This window comes from Phyllobates terribilis, unplaced genomic scaffold (assembly GCF_046119375.1).
Source record: "Phyllobates terribilis strain yellow unplaced genomic scaffold, ASM4611937v1 Scaffold_10__3_contigs__length_209671492, whole genome shotgun sequence".
Taxonomy (NCBI): domain Eukaryota; kingdom Metazoa; phylum Chordata; class Amphibia; order Anura; family Dendrobatidae; genus Phyllobates; species Phyllobates terribilis.
In genome coordinates this window covers 109,208,052-109,225,738 of record NW_027362770.1, presented here as the reverse complement: position 1 = coordinate 109,225,738, position 17,687 = coordinate 109,208,052, and positions in this window count along the sequence as shown.

Below are 17,687 nucleotides of genomic sequence, written 5' to 3'. Positions count from 1 at the left end.
AACAGCAGTATTAATCCTATGTTTATAGATTATGAAGGCATGGCCATTAGAATAATTTTTTTATCTCCCCGGAGTACTCCTTTAATATTGGCACCTTACAGGTGATATCTTCTCAGATTGGAGTAGTTCTTTTCTTTTTCTTCTCCATCTTGTGCAGACGCCATGATGACTTTTCGCATCCACATCCCGTCTCTGCAGATTTCCATCTTCTCCATTCTTCTGCAGCACATCCCAACACAGTGCCCTTAAAAATAGCAGCGTGATTATAATTCTCCTAAATAACAAAATATCTGCCCTACACTGTGACCTTGAATAAGTATTTTCCCCTCACTGTGCTCCCAGCACAAAATATGAAACCTACACTGTCCCACTTCTGGTACATAACCTCCACACTGTTCTATCCTTTCCATTCTGGCCCCTTCTTCACACTGCCCTCTCACACTGCCCCATCACTGCCCAGTCTCTATACTGTGCCCCCTTCTCACACTCCCCCTGTTCAGCATAGTGTCCACTCCTTGTTGGGCCCTCACACTGTCCCCTCTGAACTGCCAAGTTTTTGTACTCTGGCCCTCACACTTTTCTCCCCCCATAATATCTCCTCACACATTTCCTCCCCCTTTCCTCCTCACACATCCCCTCCTGCTCCACATACTGTCTCCTCACGTGTTTTCCCCCTTTCTCCCCAAACTATTTCCTCACCCATTCCCCACTCCACTCCGCTCCTCATGCTGTCTTCCTACACAGTTCCCCCTCCCCATAATACCTGCTCAAAACTTTCCTCCCTGTCCCCCCCCCCCCCACACACACACACACACTGTCCGCTCACAAAATTTCCAATTAAGAAAAATCTTCAGTTTCTTCAGGTCCATTGGAGCGCTTACCATATCATCAATCACTGCACCTATGCAGCACAGGAGACTGATGTCGCCCTGACCCAGATGTGCTGATGGTAAGTGGCTTAATTGTACTCACGCCTGAAAGACACAAGTACAATTGAATGCTGCAAGCTGGTATGTTGCACCTTCTCTGATCCAGCTGTCAGTTTGACACTGGCTCAGAGAACAGACGATTCCCACTTGGGGGGTCAGCAATGTAAAGCCACCTGGGAGACACCTCGTACCACCGCATCAGGCAGCCCAACGGCATCTTACTGCCTGCTTTGCCTTGGGTAAATCAATCACCAGCCCCCACCTTACCACTTATCATTTATATTCCAGTCTCATCCAGAGCTGCAGTCACTATTCTGACTGTTACTGTCACACAAGGTGTAAGAAAAACTTAGTGCAACACAAACAGAAGAGGGAAAGGGAGCCCAGACTCTAGGGAAAGGGGGGAGTGGAGACCTCTTGGTAGATCTAGTGTCACCCTCTTTCCACTAACGTCCCTATATTGGTTCTTCACCAATCGCCGCACGCGTACCTCGTCCTGTCTTTCCCTGGAGTTAGGCTGTTATGGATCCGGGTGGTGGAACCTCTGTGCTGCGGTGCAAGGAGGGACCAGAGGGGCGTAACTAGGTATCAACTCGGACCGACCAAGGTCGTATGGCGGCTCAATCGACTCCGTGACCAGGGAAGGACCGAGCATGAAAGAATATGTTAACGAAAGTTTAAGGAAGGGTCATATCCATCCTTCCTCCTCTCCGGTAGCTGCCATTTTTTTCTTCATAAAAAAGAAAGCTGGGGGTCTCGGTCCTTGCCTCAATTTCCGGGAACTAAACAAAATCACAGTTAAAAAAAAGTACCCACTTCCACTCATCCCCGACCTATATAATCATCTTCTGGGGGCCAGGGTGTTCTCTAAACTTGATCTTACAGGGGCTTACAATTTGATACGCATCCGGGAGGGTGATGAGTGGAAAACTGTGTTTCTGTGTTTCTGTCTGAGGGTCTGTTTAAAAACCTTGTCATGCCTTTTGGGTTATCCATTGCATTGGAAGATATGTTGTAATTTATCTGGATGATATTCTAATTTTCTCTCCAGATTTGGACTCTCACCAAGAATATGTCCGGGTTGTGTTACAAAGGTTAAGGGAGAACTCTTTGTTTGCTAAATTGGAGAAATGTGTTTTTTCTGTTCAGGAAATTTCGTTCTTGGGGTTCATCTTGTCTGCAGAAGGGTTTAAGATGGACCCTAGAAAGGTACAGGCCATAATTGACTGGGTTCAGCCTCGTGATCTTAAGGCTTTACAGCATTTTCTGGGATTTGCCAACTATTATAGGAAATTTATGAAGGGGTTTTCTCAAATTGCTAAGCCTCTTACTGACCTTACACGTAAGGGGCAAATCTCAAGATATGGTCGCCGAGTGCTATCAAGGCTTTCGAAAAATTAAAAGAGCATTTCATGTCTGCCCTGATTCTGATCCAACCAGATCTCAAAGAACCATTCATTGTAGAGGTGGATGCTTCAGAGGTCGGAGTAGGGGCGGTTTTGTCGCAGGGGCCTAAAACTCTGACCAACTTGCGTCCATATGCTCTTTTTGTCTAAGAAATTTTCGCCGGCATAAAGAAATTATGATGTTGGGAATCGTGAGTGTCACGCTCGTGCCCGGACTGACTGGCGTGAGCGTGATTAGTGATCCCACTGTACCATGAACCGAGGAGTGCCTGGAGGGGCGTAACTAAGTATCAACCCGGTCCAACCAAGGTCGCACGGCGGCTCAGTCGACTCCGTGAACCAGGGAGGAACCGAGCAGAGGTACCAGGTGCTACTCCAGGTCAGACCTCGGTCACAGCTGTTGACCCACACCGGGGAATGCAGGAACAGGCAGGTTAGCTGGTATGCAGACAGGTGGGTACTGGTAGGCACGGCTGGTATGACGGCAGGTGGGTACTTAGCAGGCATGGCTGGTATGTAGGGAGGTGGATACTGGCAGGTGCGGCTGGTATGCAGACAGGCGGGTGCTGACAGGCACGGCTGGAATACAGACAGGCAGATACTGGCAGGTATGAACGCAGGCTGGATATGGACCAGTACAGACTGGGATACAGGAACAGAGCCGCAGGAGCGGTGAACAAGCAGAGCGGAGCAAAACCGCAGGTGCGGTGAACAAGCAGAGCGGAGCAAAACCGCAGGAGCGGTGAAAAAGTAGAGCGGAGCAAAACCGCAGGTGCGGTGAGCAAGCAGAGCGGAGCAAAACCGCAGGTGCGGTGAACAAGCAGAGCGGAGCAAAACCGCAGGTGCGGAGAACAAGCAGAGCGGAGCAAAACCGTAGGTGCGGAGAACAAGCAAAGCGGAGCAAAACCGCAAGTGCGGTGAACAAGCAGAGCGGAGCAAAACCGCAGGTGCGGTCAACAAGCAGAGCGGAGCAAAACCGCAGGTGCGGAGAACAAGCAGAGCGGAGCAAAATCGAAGGTGCGGAGAACAAGCAGAGCGGAGCAGGTGCGGTAAACTAGCGAAGCAGAGCGGAACCGCTGGAACGGTGAACAAGCAGAGCAGAACAGAATCGCAGGTGCGGTAAACAAGCGTAACAGAGCGGAACTGCCGGAGCGGTGAACAAGCAGAACAGGTGCGGTAAACAAGCGGAGCAGAGCGGAACCGCCGGAGCGGTGAACATGCAGAGCAGAACAGAGCGGAAGGTGAAGGCAGACAGGACAGGGCTCTGTTCACATGGAACAGACTGGAAAATACAGGAAGATGGTTAGAACACAGGAGGTAGATACAGAGGCAGGGAAAGGGGACAAGCAGAACCAGATACACACAAGATACTTACAATGAAGTAGTGAGTGGACACAAAACTTACAAACAGAATTACAGAGACAACGAGTTGGAGTTAGGTGCGGGTTCAGACACTGCAGGCAAAGGGAAGGTACGGGCATAGAGAGAAACAAGTAACGGGCTAGGACACTGTTCAGACCGGAACTGAACTGGGAACAAGATACAGGAACGAGAAAACCTATATGCCTACCATATAATACATGGTCCGCAAATCCCTATAATCAAAGCAAAACCAAAAAGATCTGTTCTGGAGAAAGAGATTACAATACGGGGGAGAGGAGAAACCTTTCCCTCCGAAATTAATAATAATTAGTTCTATAAATAAGTATTCTCCAAACAGACGCATATAAGGGAAATTAGAAAAATTATTCTTTATTGAAGAAAATATATAAATATCATAAAAATTACAATCAATATAAGTAATAAAGTACAAAGTAAGGACAGTGGGGGAGGGGGAGAGAGGACAGCTAAAAGGTAATATAATGAGGTGACTGGTATAACAAAGAGACTAACACCCCAATAAAGCATTCAATGGATGGCAGATGTAAATATGCTGCCTATGGATAAAGAATCCTAACACTGACCATATCAAAAAGTAATGATTACAAATCCTCTTAGGGAAAGCTAAAAGCACGTCTAGCATAAGACCAAAAAATCCTGTATGTAAAGTACGAAGCCACTTCCGGGCGAAACGCACGTCGAGGCTGCCTTGCACTCCCAGCATTCTTTCCCACGCTGCCTTGGACTCCATAGACATGACCCAAGGTAATGGAAGCTCCATATCTGGTTCTACAATTCACTGATATGTATACCCTATTGCGCAATTATTACGGTTACAGTCTATTTGACAGCATATAACCATTTTGATATTTACCTGCATGTACTTTACATACAGGATTTTTTGGTCTTATGCTAAATCCGCAGCATGTTCATTAATTTTGCGGAAGCGCAGCGGAAGCGCCGCCATTGACTTGCATTGAGACGCATAGAATCCGTGTCTGTACATTTGTACAAGCGGATTTTATGCGTCTCTATGTGCGGATGGTACCCAGTTCTGGAGGAGAGAAGACTCTCATCCTGACCTGGGTACCATTGTACCTGTAAAAAAATGAATAAAATAATAAATAAAGTTTATTTTCACCTGTCCGGCGGCCCCAGCAGCGCTTCTCCTTCCAGGACCTGAGATGACGTCGCGGTCATGTGACCGCAGGCTGTCTCGCGAGATGCCGGCAACCCGGAAAAGCCAGGACGAGCGCGACAGCACACGCGGCGGGGGCTCAGGGGTAAGTATAGCTTTATTTTTTTATTTTTACGGTCACACTATATAAATCCATGCCTTTTGCATGGATTTATATAGTGTGACCTAGTTGTCAAGCACTTTCCAAGTGATGCTATCGCTTGGAAAGTGCTTGTCAGTCCGCATGCGGAAACACATGCGTTAACGCATGTGGGTACGCATGTGAATCCGCATGTATTCCGCATGTATTCTGCAGGAAAAACGCATGCACAATCTGCATGCGTTTTTTCTGCCAGGGAGATGCAGAAATGCTGCAGAAATTTTCTGATTCATTTCTGCATCGTAGGCACATAGCCTAAATTCTGGAGAGCTTTTTGTAGTAAACTCAGGATTGATTTGTCATTTTCATCTGCCTACCACCCTGAGACCAACGGTCAGACTGAGAGGACAAATCAATCTTTGGAACAAATTTTAAGGTGCTTTGTGGTGGCTCAGCAGGGGGACTGGTCTTCGTTTTTACCTCTCAGTGAATTTGCCTTTAACAGTCGAGTTAATCAGTCTACTGGAACCTCTCAGTCTTTCTGTAATTATGGGTTTCATCCCCATTTTGATGAATTTTCTAGGATTAGTTCTGAATGTCCTGGGGTGGAGGTCACCGTACAAAGACTTGGGGATGTTTGGAAGGAGGTTCAAAACAATTTTGGGACTGCTCAGACTCGCCAAAGAGTTTCTCAAACAGCACTTCCTGCCATGGTTCAAGAAGAAGAACCGTGTATTCCGCAGCAAGATCATTTTCATGCATGATAATGCACCGTCTCATGCTGCACATAACACATCTGCATCTCTGGCTGATATGGGCATAAAAAGGGACAAACGTATGGTGTGACCCCCATGCTCCCCTGACCTCAACCCGATTGCGAACCTCTGGAGCATCATCAAAAGGAGTGTCTATGATGGCGGGAGGCAGTTCACATCTAAGCAACAGCTCTGGGAGGGTATTCTGTCCTCATGCAAAACAATTGAAGCAGAAACCATCCAAAACCTGACAAATTCAATGGACGAGAGAGTTCAGAAGCTCCTTTCGAACAAGGGGTCCTATGTGCAAATGTAACATCACCTAGAATAAAGTTTTGAGTTGAAAACAGTTTGATTTCAGTTTGTAATAACCTGCTAATGCTTATAATTTCAAAAATGACCATTTTTTTGTTCTTTAGTAATATGAAAAGGTTGATCGAAGAGTGTGGGGGATGGAAGAGTGTGGCAACCCAGTAGTCAGGATTATTTTGAATTCTGACAATCTGAGGGTCATGTTGCAGGTAGTGCAGCAAGAAGGCACTCATGTGTCTTGCGCATCTAGGAGACCCAAAATTATTTTCCGGGCTAGATGCAGCTAAAAATTATTAATAATTTGAAAGCTGGTGGAGCTTAGTATAGATGGCCTAATAGAATCAGTACTGCAAACTGCTACAAGGCCCAAATTATTTTCCAGCCAAGATAGAGATAAACATGATTAGTAATTTTAAATCTGGTGGAGTTTAGTATAGATGGCCTAATAGAATCAGTACTGCAAACTGCTACAAGGCCCAAATTATTTTCCAGCCAAGATACAGATAAACATGATTAGTAATTTTAAATCTGGTGGAGTTTAGTATAGATGGATTAATAGAATCAGTACTGCACACTGCTACAAGGCCCAAATTATTTTCCAGCCAAGATACAGATAAACATGATTAGTAATTTTAAATCTGGTGGAGTTTAGTATAGATGGCCTAATAGAATCAGTACTGCAAACTGCTACAAGGTCCAAATTATTTTCCAGCCAAGATACAGATAAACATGATTAGTAATTTTATATCTGGTGGAGTTTAGTATAGATGGCCTAATAGAATCAGTACTGCACACTGCTACAAGGCCCAAATTATTTTCCAGCCAAGATACAGATAAACATGATTAGTAATTTGAAAGCTTAACACGGTTGGTGAGGTGATTTTAACAAATCATCAAGCTTTTATTCTCCCCAGGATGACACAGGGGTAGAAAAGTCATTTCGGATCCATGATTTGTTCATCTTTATGAACGTGAGTCTGTCTACATTATCAGAGGAGAGCCACGTGCACTTATCTGTCAGCACACCACCAGCAGCGCTGAACACACGTTGAGACAGAACGCTGGCTGCAGGGCATGACAAGATCTCCAAGGCGTAAGTGGCGAGCTCCGGCCATTTATCCAGATTGGAAGCTCAAAAAGAGCAAGCGTCCAGTGACACAGTCATGGCTTCAATGTTTACTTGGAGATACTCCTGTACCATTGTCTCTAGGAGTTGACTATGTGTCAGACTTCTTGTCTCCTGTGGCCTTGCAAAGGATGGGCTAAAAAAGTGGTGAAATGATTCCGCAAAATTGATGTTACCTGCAGATACTGTGTTTCTGTTACATTTTGAGTGCTGAACACTCGACGGTCCCACGGTTGGCAAGTTGGAACTGTGAGATTCTCTACGTGCACCACTAGTGTTTTGGGGAAAAGCACATGTAAGATTCTGCAACAGTCTCTGCTGATACTCCTGCATGCGTGCATCTCTTTCTATGGCAGGAATAATTTCTGCAAATTTACTTCTGTACCGGGGATCTAACAGTGTGGCAACCCAGTAGTCAGGATTATTTCTAATTCTCACAATTCGAGGGTCATGTTGCAGGATGTGCAGCAAGAAGGCACTCATGTGTCTTGCGCATCCAGGAGCACCAAGTCCCTGTTGTGTTGGTGGCGAGGTAACAATCATGCTTCCTTCCTCTGCCCTCTCCCCCCAACCTCGCACAACAGAAATGTGATCAAGGTCTCCCTCATCTGATGAGTCTTCCATCAGTTCGTCCTCCACTTCTTCCTGGGCTCCTGCACCTTCCTCACTAGTTTGGCTGCTACCATGCGCCCTGGTAAAACCATCTCCCCCACCCTCACATGCCTGCCGCCTTGGTGTTGCCAACCGTCTGGACCTTGCAGATGTTAGCCCTTCCGCATACAACTCATCCTCCTCTACTTCCTCCACCTCCTCTTGTGCCACCACCTGACTCCGAATTCTGTTTAACATGTGCTCCAGCATGTAAATCACCGGAATAGTCATGCTGATAATGGCATCGTCAGCACTAAACATCTTCGTCGCCATTTCAAAACTGTGCAGAAGGGTGCATAGGTCCCTGATCTGAGACCACTCCTCCAGCATGATTTGCCCCACCTCTGGATCTCGTTGGCCCAGGCTATACGTCAGAATGTATTGCACCAGGAATTGTCGGTGCTGCCACAGTCGCAGCAACATGTGCAGAGTTGAATTCCACAGGGTAGGCACATCGCATTTTAGCCGGTGAAGTGGCAGGCCCAGCGACTTCTGTAGAGATGTAAGTCGCTGAACTGCGGGATGCGAATGGCGGAAGTGAGCACACAGCGACCGTGCCCTCTGCAGAAGGCCATCTAGTCCGGGATAGTGGGCTAAAAATTGCTGGACAACCAGGTTCAACACGTGAGCCATACAAGGCACGTGTGTGACATTGCCCCGGCGAAGGGCCGCACCGAGGTTTGCAGCATTGTCGCACACGGCCTTCCCTGGTTTCAGATCCAGTGGAGACAACCATTCATGAAACTGGTTCTCCAGAGCTGACCACAACTCCTCAGCTGTGTGAATCACATTTCCCAGACATTTCAAAGTAAAAACCGCCTGATGATGTTGAGCCCTGCTGCCAGCATAGTAAGGAGGTGTGCAGGATCCCTTCTGCACAGTTAGAAAGCTTGTGGCATCACCAGACAGGCTTTGGGTGCAGGTGGAGGACCGAGAGGAGGTTGAGGAGGCAGAAGCAGTGGAGGAACTTCGAGATAAAGAGGATTGACGCACAACTCATGGGGACGGCAAGACTTGGACAGCAGCCCCTACCGGGTTTAGTAGGGTGTCCCGGGCAAACTTGCCGGTCTGTGAGGAAGATGCAGGTGGACATGTTAGGTTGCCTTGATCCAAAGGTGGTGCTATCGATGTCGGACAGCGCTGAACACCAGCTGGTGTTTCCACCTCCAAAGAAAATGATGACCTGCCAATCACGCTGGCTGTTGCGGGTAAAGAGGTGGCAGGTCTGCGTCCCAAAACAGGTGTGACTGCTGTCCCCCCAGTCACAGAGGATGAAGAGGCCGCGGTTGCACAAGATGTGGCAGACGGTGGTTGGCCCGGCCGGCTAGGCCGCATTGTAGCACAGTGAGCTTCCCACTGCAACTTATGCTTCATATCCATGTGCCGGTTCATGCATGAAGTACTCAAACTATGTATTTTTTGGCCTCTGCTTAGCTTTTGCTGACAAATGTTACAGATAACACGAGTTGGATCATCCTTATCGATCTGAAAAAATGCCCAGGCTATGCAAGGCTTAGCACCCATGCGACCTGAAGAGCCACCACGACTTGTGGTCTGAGGCAGAGTTGTGTTTGAGGATGCAGTTGTTGACGTGCTTCCAGTACTACGTCTCTGTCCAGGAAGGTGCAACCTGACCTCGTCGTCACTAGCATCCTCCTCCACCTGCTCTGCTGACCTCATTGACTGGCTGACTGTGGGTTGACAGTAAGTGGGATCTCCAACCTCGTCATCATCACCCTGTGTGTTATCACACCCGTCGTCCTCAGAGCCAACCACTTCCTGCCCTGACAAAAAAATCAAGTTGTCGCTCCAATCAGGTATTTGAGTCTCATCATCGTCTTCCTCATTGTCTCCACCAACAGAAGTTACAGTTTGGGAATGAGGGTCTACATTATGGTCAGAACCTTCTGCGTCTGGTCCTGGATCCGACTCATAAAGATTCTGGGCATCAGTGCAGATCGTTTCCTCGTCTGGATTCACAGAAGCTCTGGAGCTGACCTCTGATTCCCAGGCTATAGTATGAGTAAACAGCTCTGCAGACTCAACCATCTGTTCTACCCCATACTCAGACGGGCAGCTGGAGACTTGGGAGCTGTGAGGAAGCAAGTGCGATTGGGGTGACACCTCTGAGGACTGGAGTATTTGTGATGTTGAAGTTGAGGTGGAGGAGAGCCCACTTAAAGGAGCACTTGATATCCGTTGAAGCACCTGCTGTTTTTGTGCCTCATCTGGAATTTGTAGCGATTGGCGTGGCCGTAAGAAAGGGATCTTATCACATTGTCCGCTAAAAGAAGTAGACATCTTAGTTTGGCTGGAAGATGGTCTTTCTTCTGAAGATGTTACTGTTGCTTTAACACCTACCCCACGGACACAACCTTTTTTTCCCTTCCCAACACGCCTATTCCCCTTTCCACCAGCAGCAGGCCTTTTTCCACTCATTTTGGTGGTTAACTAATTGACAACTCTGGAGTTGTTTGCACAAAAAACAATGGATGGGAACCGAGCAGAGCTGAGTGGCCAAACTGTGGTATTAGCCCAAAAGTATTGGCTGGGTTAGATGCAGTAAAACAATTTTATTACATACACAGGTGGTGGAGGTTAGTATAGATGGACTAATAGAACAAGTCCCACACACTGCTACAAGCCCAAGCCAAATATTTTTTCAGAGCTAGATGCAGATAAAAATTATTTTGAATTTGCAACCTGGTGGAGGTTAGTATAGATGGACTAATAGAACAAGTCCCACACACTGCTACAAGCCCAAGCCAAATATTTTTTCAGAGCTAGATGCAGATAAAAATTATTTTGAATTTGCAACCTGGTGGAGGTTAGTATAGATGGACTAATAGAACAAGTCCCACACACTGCTACAAGCCCAAGCCCAAATATTTTTTCAGAGCTAGATGCAGATAAAAATTATTTTGAATTTGCAACCTGGTGGAGGTTAGTATAGATGGACTAATAGAACAAGTCCCACACACTGCTACAAGCCCAAGCCAAAATATTTTTTTAGAACTAGATGCAGATAAAAATTATTTTGAATTTGCAACCTGGTGGAGGTTAGTATAGATGGACTAATAGAACAAGTCCCACACACTGCTACAAGCCCAAGCCGAAATATTTTTTCAGAGCTAGATGCAGATAAAAATTCTTTTGAATTTGCAACCTGGTGGAGGTTAGTATAGATGGACTAATAGAACAAGTCCCACACACTGCTACAAGCCCAAGCCCAAATATTTTTTCAGAGCTAGATGCATATAAAAATTATTTTGAATTTGCAACCTGGTGGAGGTTAGTATAGATGGACTAATAGAACAAGTCCCACACACTGCTACAAGCCCAAGCCAAATATTTTTTCAGAACTAGATGCAGATAAAAATTATTTTGAATTTGCAACCTGGTGGAAGTTAGTATAGATGGACTAATAGAACAAGTCCCACACACTGCTACAAACCCAAGCCGAAATATTTTTTCAGAGCTAGATACAGATAAAAATTATTTTGAATTTGCAACCTGGTGGAGGTTAGTATAGATGGACTAATAGAACAAGTCCCACACACTGCTACAAGCCCAAGCCCAAATATTTTATCAGAGCTAGATGCAGATAAAAATTATTTTGAATTTGCAACCTGGTGGAGGTTAGTATAGATGGACTAATAGAACAAGTCCCACACACTGATACAAGCCCAAGCCAAATATTTTTTCAGAGCTAGATGCAGATAAAAATTATTTTGAATTTGCAACCTAGTGGAGGTTAGTATAGATGGACTAATAGAATGATGCTATGCCCAAAAGGTTTTACTTGGCTAGGTGCAGTAAAAAAAATTGTATTCTATACACAGGTGGTATAGCTTGCAACACAGATAGGCTACTCCACTGACTAACACACACTGCAAGAGGCCAAAAAGGATTTGCTTAGCTAGATTTAGCCAAATGCTGTGAAAAAAACTTGCACAGCACTGGCACAGACCTGCCTGGCAAAAAGTGAAAGGAACTGATGTAACCTAGCCCTCAAAAGGACTGCAATTACAATTAGTCTTTACTCCCAACCTATCTATTTAAGAGCACAAACCTGCCTGATAAAAGTGATAGGAACTGATGTAACCTAGCCCTCAAAAGGACTGCAATTACAATTAGTCTTTACTCCCAACCTATCTATTTAAGAGCACAGACCTGCCTGAAAAAAAGTGATAGGAACTGATGTAACCTAGCCCTCAAAAGGACTGCAATTACACTTAGTCTTTACTCCCAACCTATCTATTTAAGAGCACAGACCTGACTGATAAAAGTCGTAGGAAATTATGTAACCTAGTCCTTAAAAGGACTGCAATCACCACTATTCCCTACTCCCAAGCTATCTGTAGATTTGTGCGAAAATTGGCTTGAAATTAACACTAAAAGTATAGCGCACACAGCAACAGCGGTGCCGTCTAACACGCAGCTGCAGCAGTGAGAAAATGGTGGTTACGTGGAAAATGGCTGGGTATTATAGGGCAAGGACATGTGACATACACTGCCAATGACACATGCCCTTGCTTGTGTGAAAAAAAGCAGTTCGCTCCGTGGGTGCGCTGCTGATAGGCTGACAGATTGCACCTCCCCACTGTAAATGGGGGAAAGAGAAAAAAAAATGGAGATCTTCATTATTTATGCAGAGATCCATCCCCTGCCCCTCCCCCCGCCCCGCTGTACACTCAAACTGCGTATTATCATTAATTTTCAGCATTACTGAGAAAAAATCCAGTTATGATTTGGGTGCACGAACAGTTATCGAACATAACCTCGAACAGCCGAATTTTTTTCAAATTGTTCGTGTTCGCCAAACGGCTCGAACACCGCCCAAAACAGCTCGAATTTGTGATTGGCGAACAGTTCGAGTCGAACACCGCTCATCTCTACCTCCAATACCTCATCCACTGGAGGGGATACAGACCAGAGGAGAGATCATGGGTCCCTGCTCGAGATGTGAAGGCCGAGGTTAGTCAGGGCTTTCCATCTAAAGCTTCCTGGGATGCCTGGGGGTCCGGTGGTCCCCCTTAGAAGAGGGGGTTCTGTCACAGTTCCACCCCTCACTGTGTCTGGGATGCAGTTACTGACAGCTCAGCCGTCCAATCTTGTACAGGGGCATGCTGGAGCTGTCAGTACTGTGATTGACTGCTCAACCATCCAATCTGGTACAGAGGCGTGCAATAGCTGTCAGTGTGGTGATTGACAGCTCAGCTGTCCAATCTAAGACTGGGAGGCACTGGCTATCTTCAAGTGTTCATTATCCCAGTTGAATGCCTGGTTACTTAACTGAGCTGTTTCCCCCAGATCTCTGCCAGACCTACATTCAGCTACTGTGTGGTTTGTTCTCTGTGCCTTGAGTTCTGTTTATTGATCTTCTGTTGCCTGACCTTGGACCTTGCTCTGACCGTCTGTTTAACCCCTTCTGCTCTGATCTGCTTTCCTCCTGGTATTCTGATCTACGGAACGTTACCTGACTTTGCCTCTTCCCTCTGCTTATGAAGTACCCTCCTGACTTTGACTTCGGACTCCTTGACTATCCCGTCTCACGGCCTGGAAGTGAAAAGTGACTCAGCATCACACTGATTTTCGGAGACAAAACACCTGAGGTAGGTCTCCAAATTCTGATTCACACGCTCGGACTGTCCATTCGACTGTGGGTGGAAGGCAGAGTAAAATTACAGCTGCACCCCCAGATGAGAACAGAATGCCTTCCAGAACTTGGAAACAAACTGGGTCCCCCGATCTGACACCACATCGGAGGGAACCCCGTGAAGCCTCACGATCTATTTATGAACGCCTGAGCAAGTATCTTGGCATTTGGAAGTGCAGGTAATACGACGAAGTTAACCATTTTAGTGAATCTATCTACTACCACCAAAACCACCATTTAGCCTGCAGAAACCGGTAGGTCAGTAATAAAATCCATGGACAAGTGTGTCCATGGCCTACTAGGGATAAGTAGAAGAGTACCAGACAGACGGGTATGCGAAACCTTAGAACGTGCGCAAATACTACTAGCAGCTTCATGTTCAATCACATCCCGATACAACCCCGGCGACCAAAAACGACGAGAGAGGAGGTCCGCAGTTGCCTTACCACCTGGATGCCCAGCAAGCACAGAGTTATAATGTTCCATAATTACTTTGCAGCGCAGATTAGATGGTACAAATAACCTTCCTGAAGGGCAGGAGGCAGGGGCGTCCCCCTGAGCCTCCAACACCTCACCCTCCAGTTCAGGATACAGTGCCGAAATGACTACCCGTTTCTGTAATATCGGGGCAGGGTTCTCATGGTCACCACCATCAGGGAAGCTCTGGGACAAAGCATCAGCCTTGCCATTTTTGACCAATGGACGGAAAGTGACAACAAAATTGAACCTAGTAAAAAACAGGGACCATCTGGCTTGCTTAGGGTTGAGACGTTTAGCTGACTGGAGATATGACAGGTTCTTATGGTCAGTAAGAGGATGAACAGCCCCCTCCAACCAATGTCACCATTCTTCGATTGCCAATTTGATCACCAAAAGCTCCCAAATACCCACGTCATAATTTCTCTCAGCCAAAGACAATTCCTTAGAAAAGAATGCGCATAGACGCCATTTACCAAGAGACGATCCCTGAGACAACAGAGCCCCAGCCCCGACATCTGATGCATCAACCTCCACAACAAAGGGTTGGGAAACATCGGGTTGACTGAGTATAGGTGCAGTGGCAAAATGATTCTTTAAGGAAGAAAAAGCCTGGTGGGAGGCATCCAACCATTTGGAAAAATCAGACCCCTTCTTAGTCATGTCGGTAAGGGGTTTCACCATTACAGAGTAATTTTGGATGAATTTCTGGTAAAAATTAGTAAAGGGCTAAAAAACGTTGTAGAGCCTTCAGGTTCTCTGGACTTTCTCAATCAAGCACTGCACGGATCTTCTCCGGATCCATCCGAAAACCCGAAGATGACAAAAAATACCCCAAAAACTGCACTTCCTGAACAGCAAAAACACATTTTTCCAGTTTGGCATAAAGTTTGTTATCCCTTAATATCTGGAGCACCTGCTTAACATGTCCCCGATGTGTCTCAAAATCAGGTGAGTAAACCGAAATATCGTCCAGATAGACCACCACAAACATCCCCACCAAATGATGGAAAATTGGTGCATTGGTCAAACTAAAAGGCATAATGAGCCTCTCAAAATGTCCTTCCGGGGTATTGAACGCTGTTTTTTATTCGTTCCCTTCTCTGAATCTAACCAGATTGTAGGCTCCTCTTAAATCCAACTTGGAGAATACCTTAGCCCCTACAACCTGGCTGAACAAATCAGGAATCAGAGGAAGAGGGTATGGATTATGGATGGTAATTTGATTTAATTCCCGGAAACCTACACAGGGACGTAGATCGTCATCATTTTTATTCACAAAGAAGAACCCTGCCACCACGGGCGAAGATGAGGGTCTGATATGTCCCTTCTCCAGACTTTCTGCAATGAAATCCTTCATGGCTTGTCTCTCAGGGTTAGAAAGATTATGCAGTATGGACTTCGATAGTTTATCTCCGGGGGTAAGGTTAATAGGACAGTCATATGCACGATGAGGAGGCAAATCCTGACACCCCCGCTCAGAAAAAACGTCCTCAAAACCAAACAGAAAAGCAGGTAATATTTCCATAGAGATGGTAGCAAGGGAAATATCTAAACAGTTCTCATGGCAGTAATCTCCCTATTCAATAATCTCCCCGGTTTGCCAATCCACCAACGGATTATGTTTAACAAGCCAAGGAATACCCAAAACAATAGGTGTGGGAAGATTGTCCAGGACATAGCAAGGGATTATTTCACAATGACCTGACCCCACCCTCAGTTTTACATTATGTACAATCTGAAATGCTTTCTGTGCAAGTGGCGCCGAGTCGATGGCGAAGATGGAACAGCAAGCAAGATCATGAGTTTTCACAAGCTCAGTATCAACCATGCTAACTCCGACTCCACTGTTAACAAACACAAAAATTTTCTCGGTTTTGCTGACTAGCACCACCTCTGCTGTCAGGACAAAATGGGAACTGCAGGTTGGCAACAAATGCACCCATTGTTTATCCAACTCCAGACTATGAAGAATTAATCGAGTCTCCTTTTGTTTAGGAATTGAAGGACAGGTCCCAACAAAATGTCCCTTTTTCCCACAAAAAAAACATACGCCTTTTTTCTTGCGAATCTCCGGGGAGATGTATGATGCAGAGACACCCCCTAACTGCATGGGTTCCTCCACCTCCCCTAGTACTGGTTCACCCCCAGACCGCTCCCCCGCAGAGGTACACAACCCCGACAAGAAGACCCTGGAGAAGGTGGTTTCACCCGTCTATCCCCAAGGCGTCTATCAAGACGTATGGCCAACAACATGGCATCCTCCAAGGACTGAGGGGTTTCATATACTGCCAAGGCATCTTTCAACCTTTCAGTAAGCCTCTCACAAAATTGACTTCTAAGGGCTGAGTCATTCCATTTGGAATACGTTGCCCATCTATGAAATTCCGAACTGTACGTCTCCTCTGACCGATTCAATGCTAAAGGCGACTTAGCCTAGCCTCAGCCAAGGTGACTCGGTCAGGGTCATCATAGATGAGGGCCAGAGCCCTGAAAAACCCCTCCACAGACTGGAGACAAACCAAGTCCTGTGGTAAAGAAAACGCACACAACTGAGGATCTCCCTGCAGTAGAGAGATCACAATTCCAACCCGTTGCTCTTCATTTCCGGAGGAGTAAGGACAAAGTTTAAAATACAGTTTACAGGCCTCCTTGAAAAGAAAAAACTTGTCCCTACCTCCTGAAAACCTGTCCGGGACGGACAGGCTGGACAGGTCTAGTTGCAGAGACCCCCACATTGGCGTCCTGTAGCCGCTGATGCTGCTGCTGAACCTCACAGCGGAGGTCATTCACCTCCAGAGACAGACAGCAGAACTGCTCTGCAAGCTCTGCAATTGAACCCATACCAAGGGAGAAAGGAAAAAAAAGGTACACGCCCAAAAACACACGTAGAAAAAAAAAAGTGTCTTTTTTTTTTTCCCTTTTCAAAATGTGCTCGGCCCGCGATAATGTCACGTAAGGTGTAGGAAAGACTTAGTGCAACACAAAGGGAAGAGGGAAAGGGAGCCCAAACTCTAGGCAAAGGGGGGAGTGGAGACCTCCAAGGTAGATCTAGTGTCACCCTGTCTCCACTAACGTCCCTATATTGGTTCTTCACCAATCGCCGCACTTGTTCCTTGCCCTGTCTTTCCCTGGTGCTATGCTCAGGCTAAGGAAGGGAGGGGATGAGCACTAGTCGATCCCCACTGAACACTAAAGACAACAAGGGAGGGGGGATAATTTAGCTTTAGTCGACTGCAGACAAATGCGCACACGTCCTCTAGCACCAGAGAGGAAGAAGTACTGCTCTCGCTCAAGCCTTCACAAGAAGTAATGAATATCGCCGGCACCTCCCTCTGGCACACAGCAGGTATTTATACACCCAGGCCATGGTGTTAATTAGCCAGAGGAAGGTAGCCGCTGGTTAATAGAGATACAGCTTCTAAGAAGTTGTCTGTAATGCCAAATTAAGTGATCTCCTAAAACCAACTGCAGGGTGACTGTCTGTCACTTTTGACACACCCGTGACAGTTACACCATAGCTTTTACTGCAGTCATATTGGGAGCTGCAGTCACTATTCTCACAGTTACATTATGGCTTGTCCTGCAGTCTAATTCAGAATTGCAGTCACTATTCTGCTCTTACATTATGGCTTATACTCCAGTCACCTGCAAAGCTGCAGTCTCTATTTTGCTGGTGCATCATACCTTATATTCACAGCACCTTCAGAGTCCT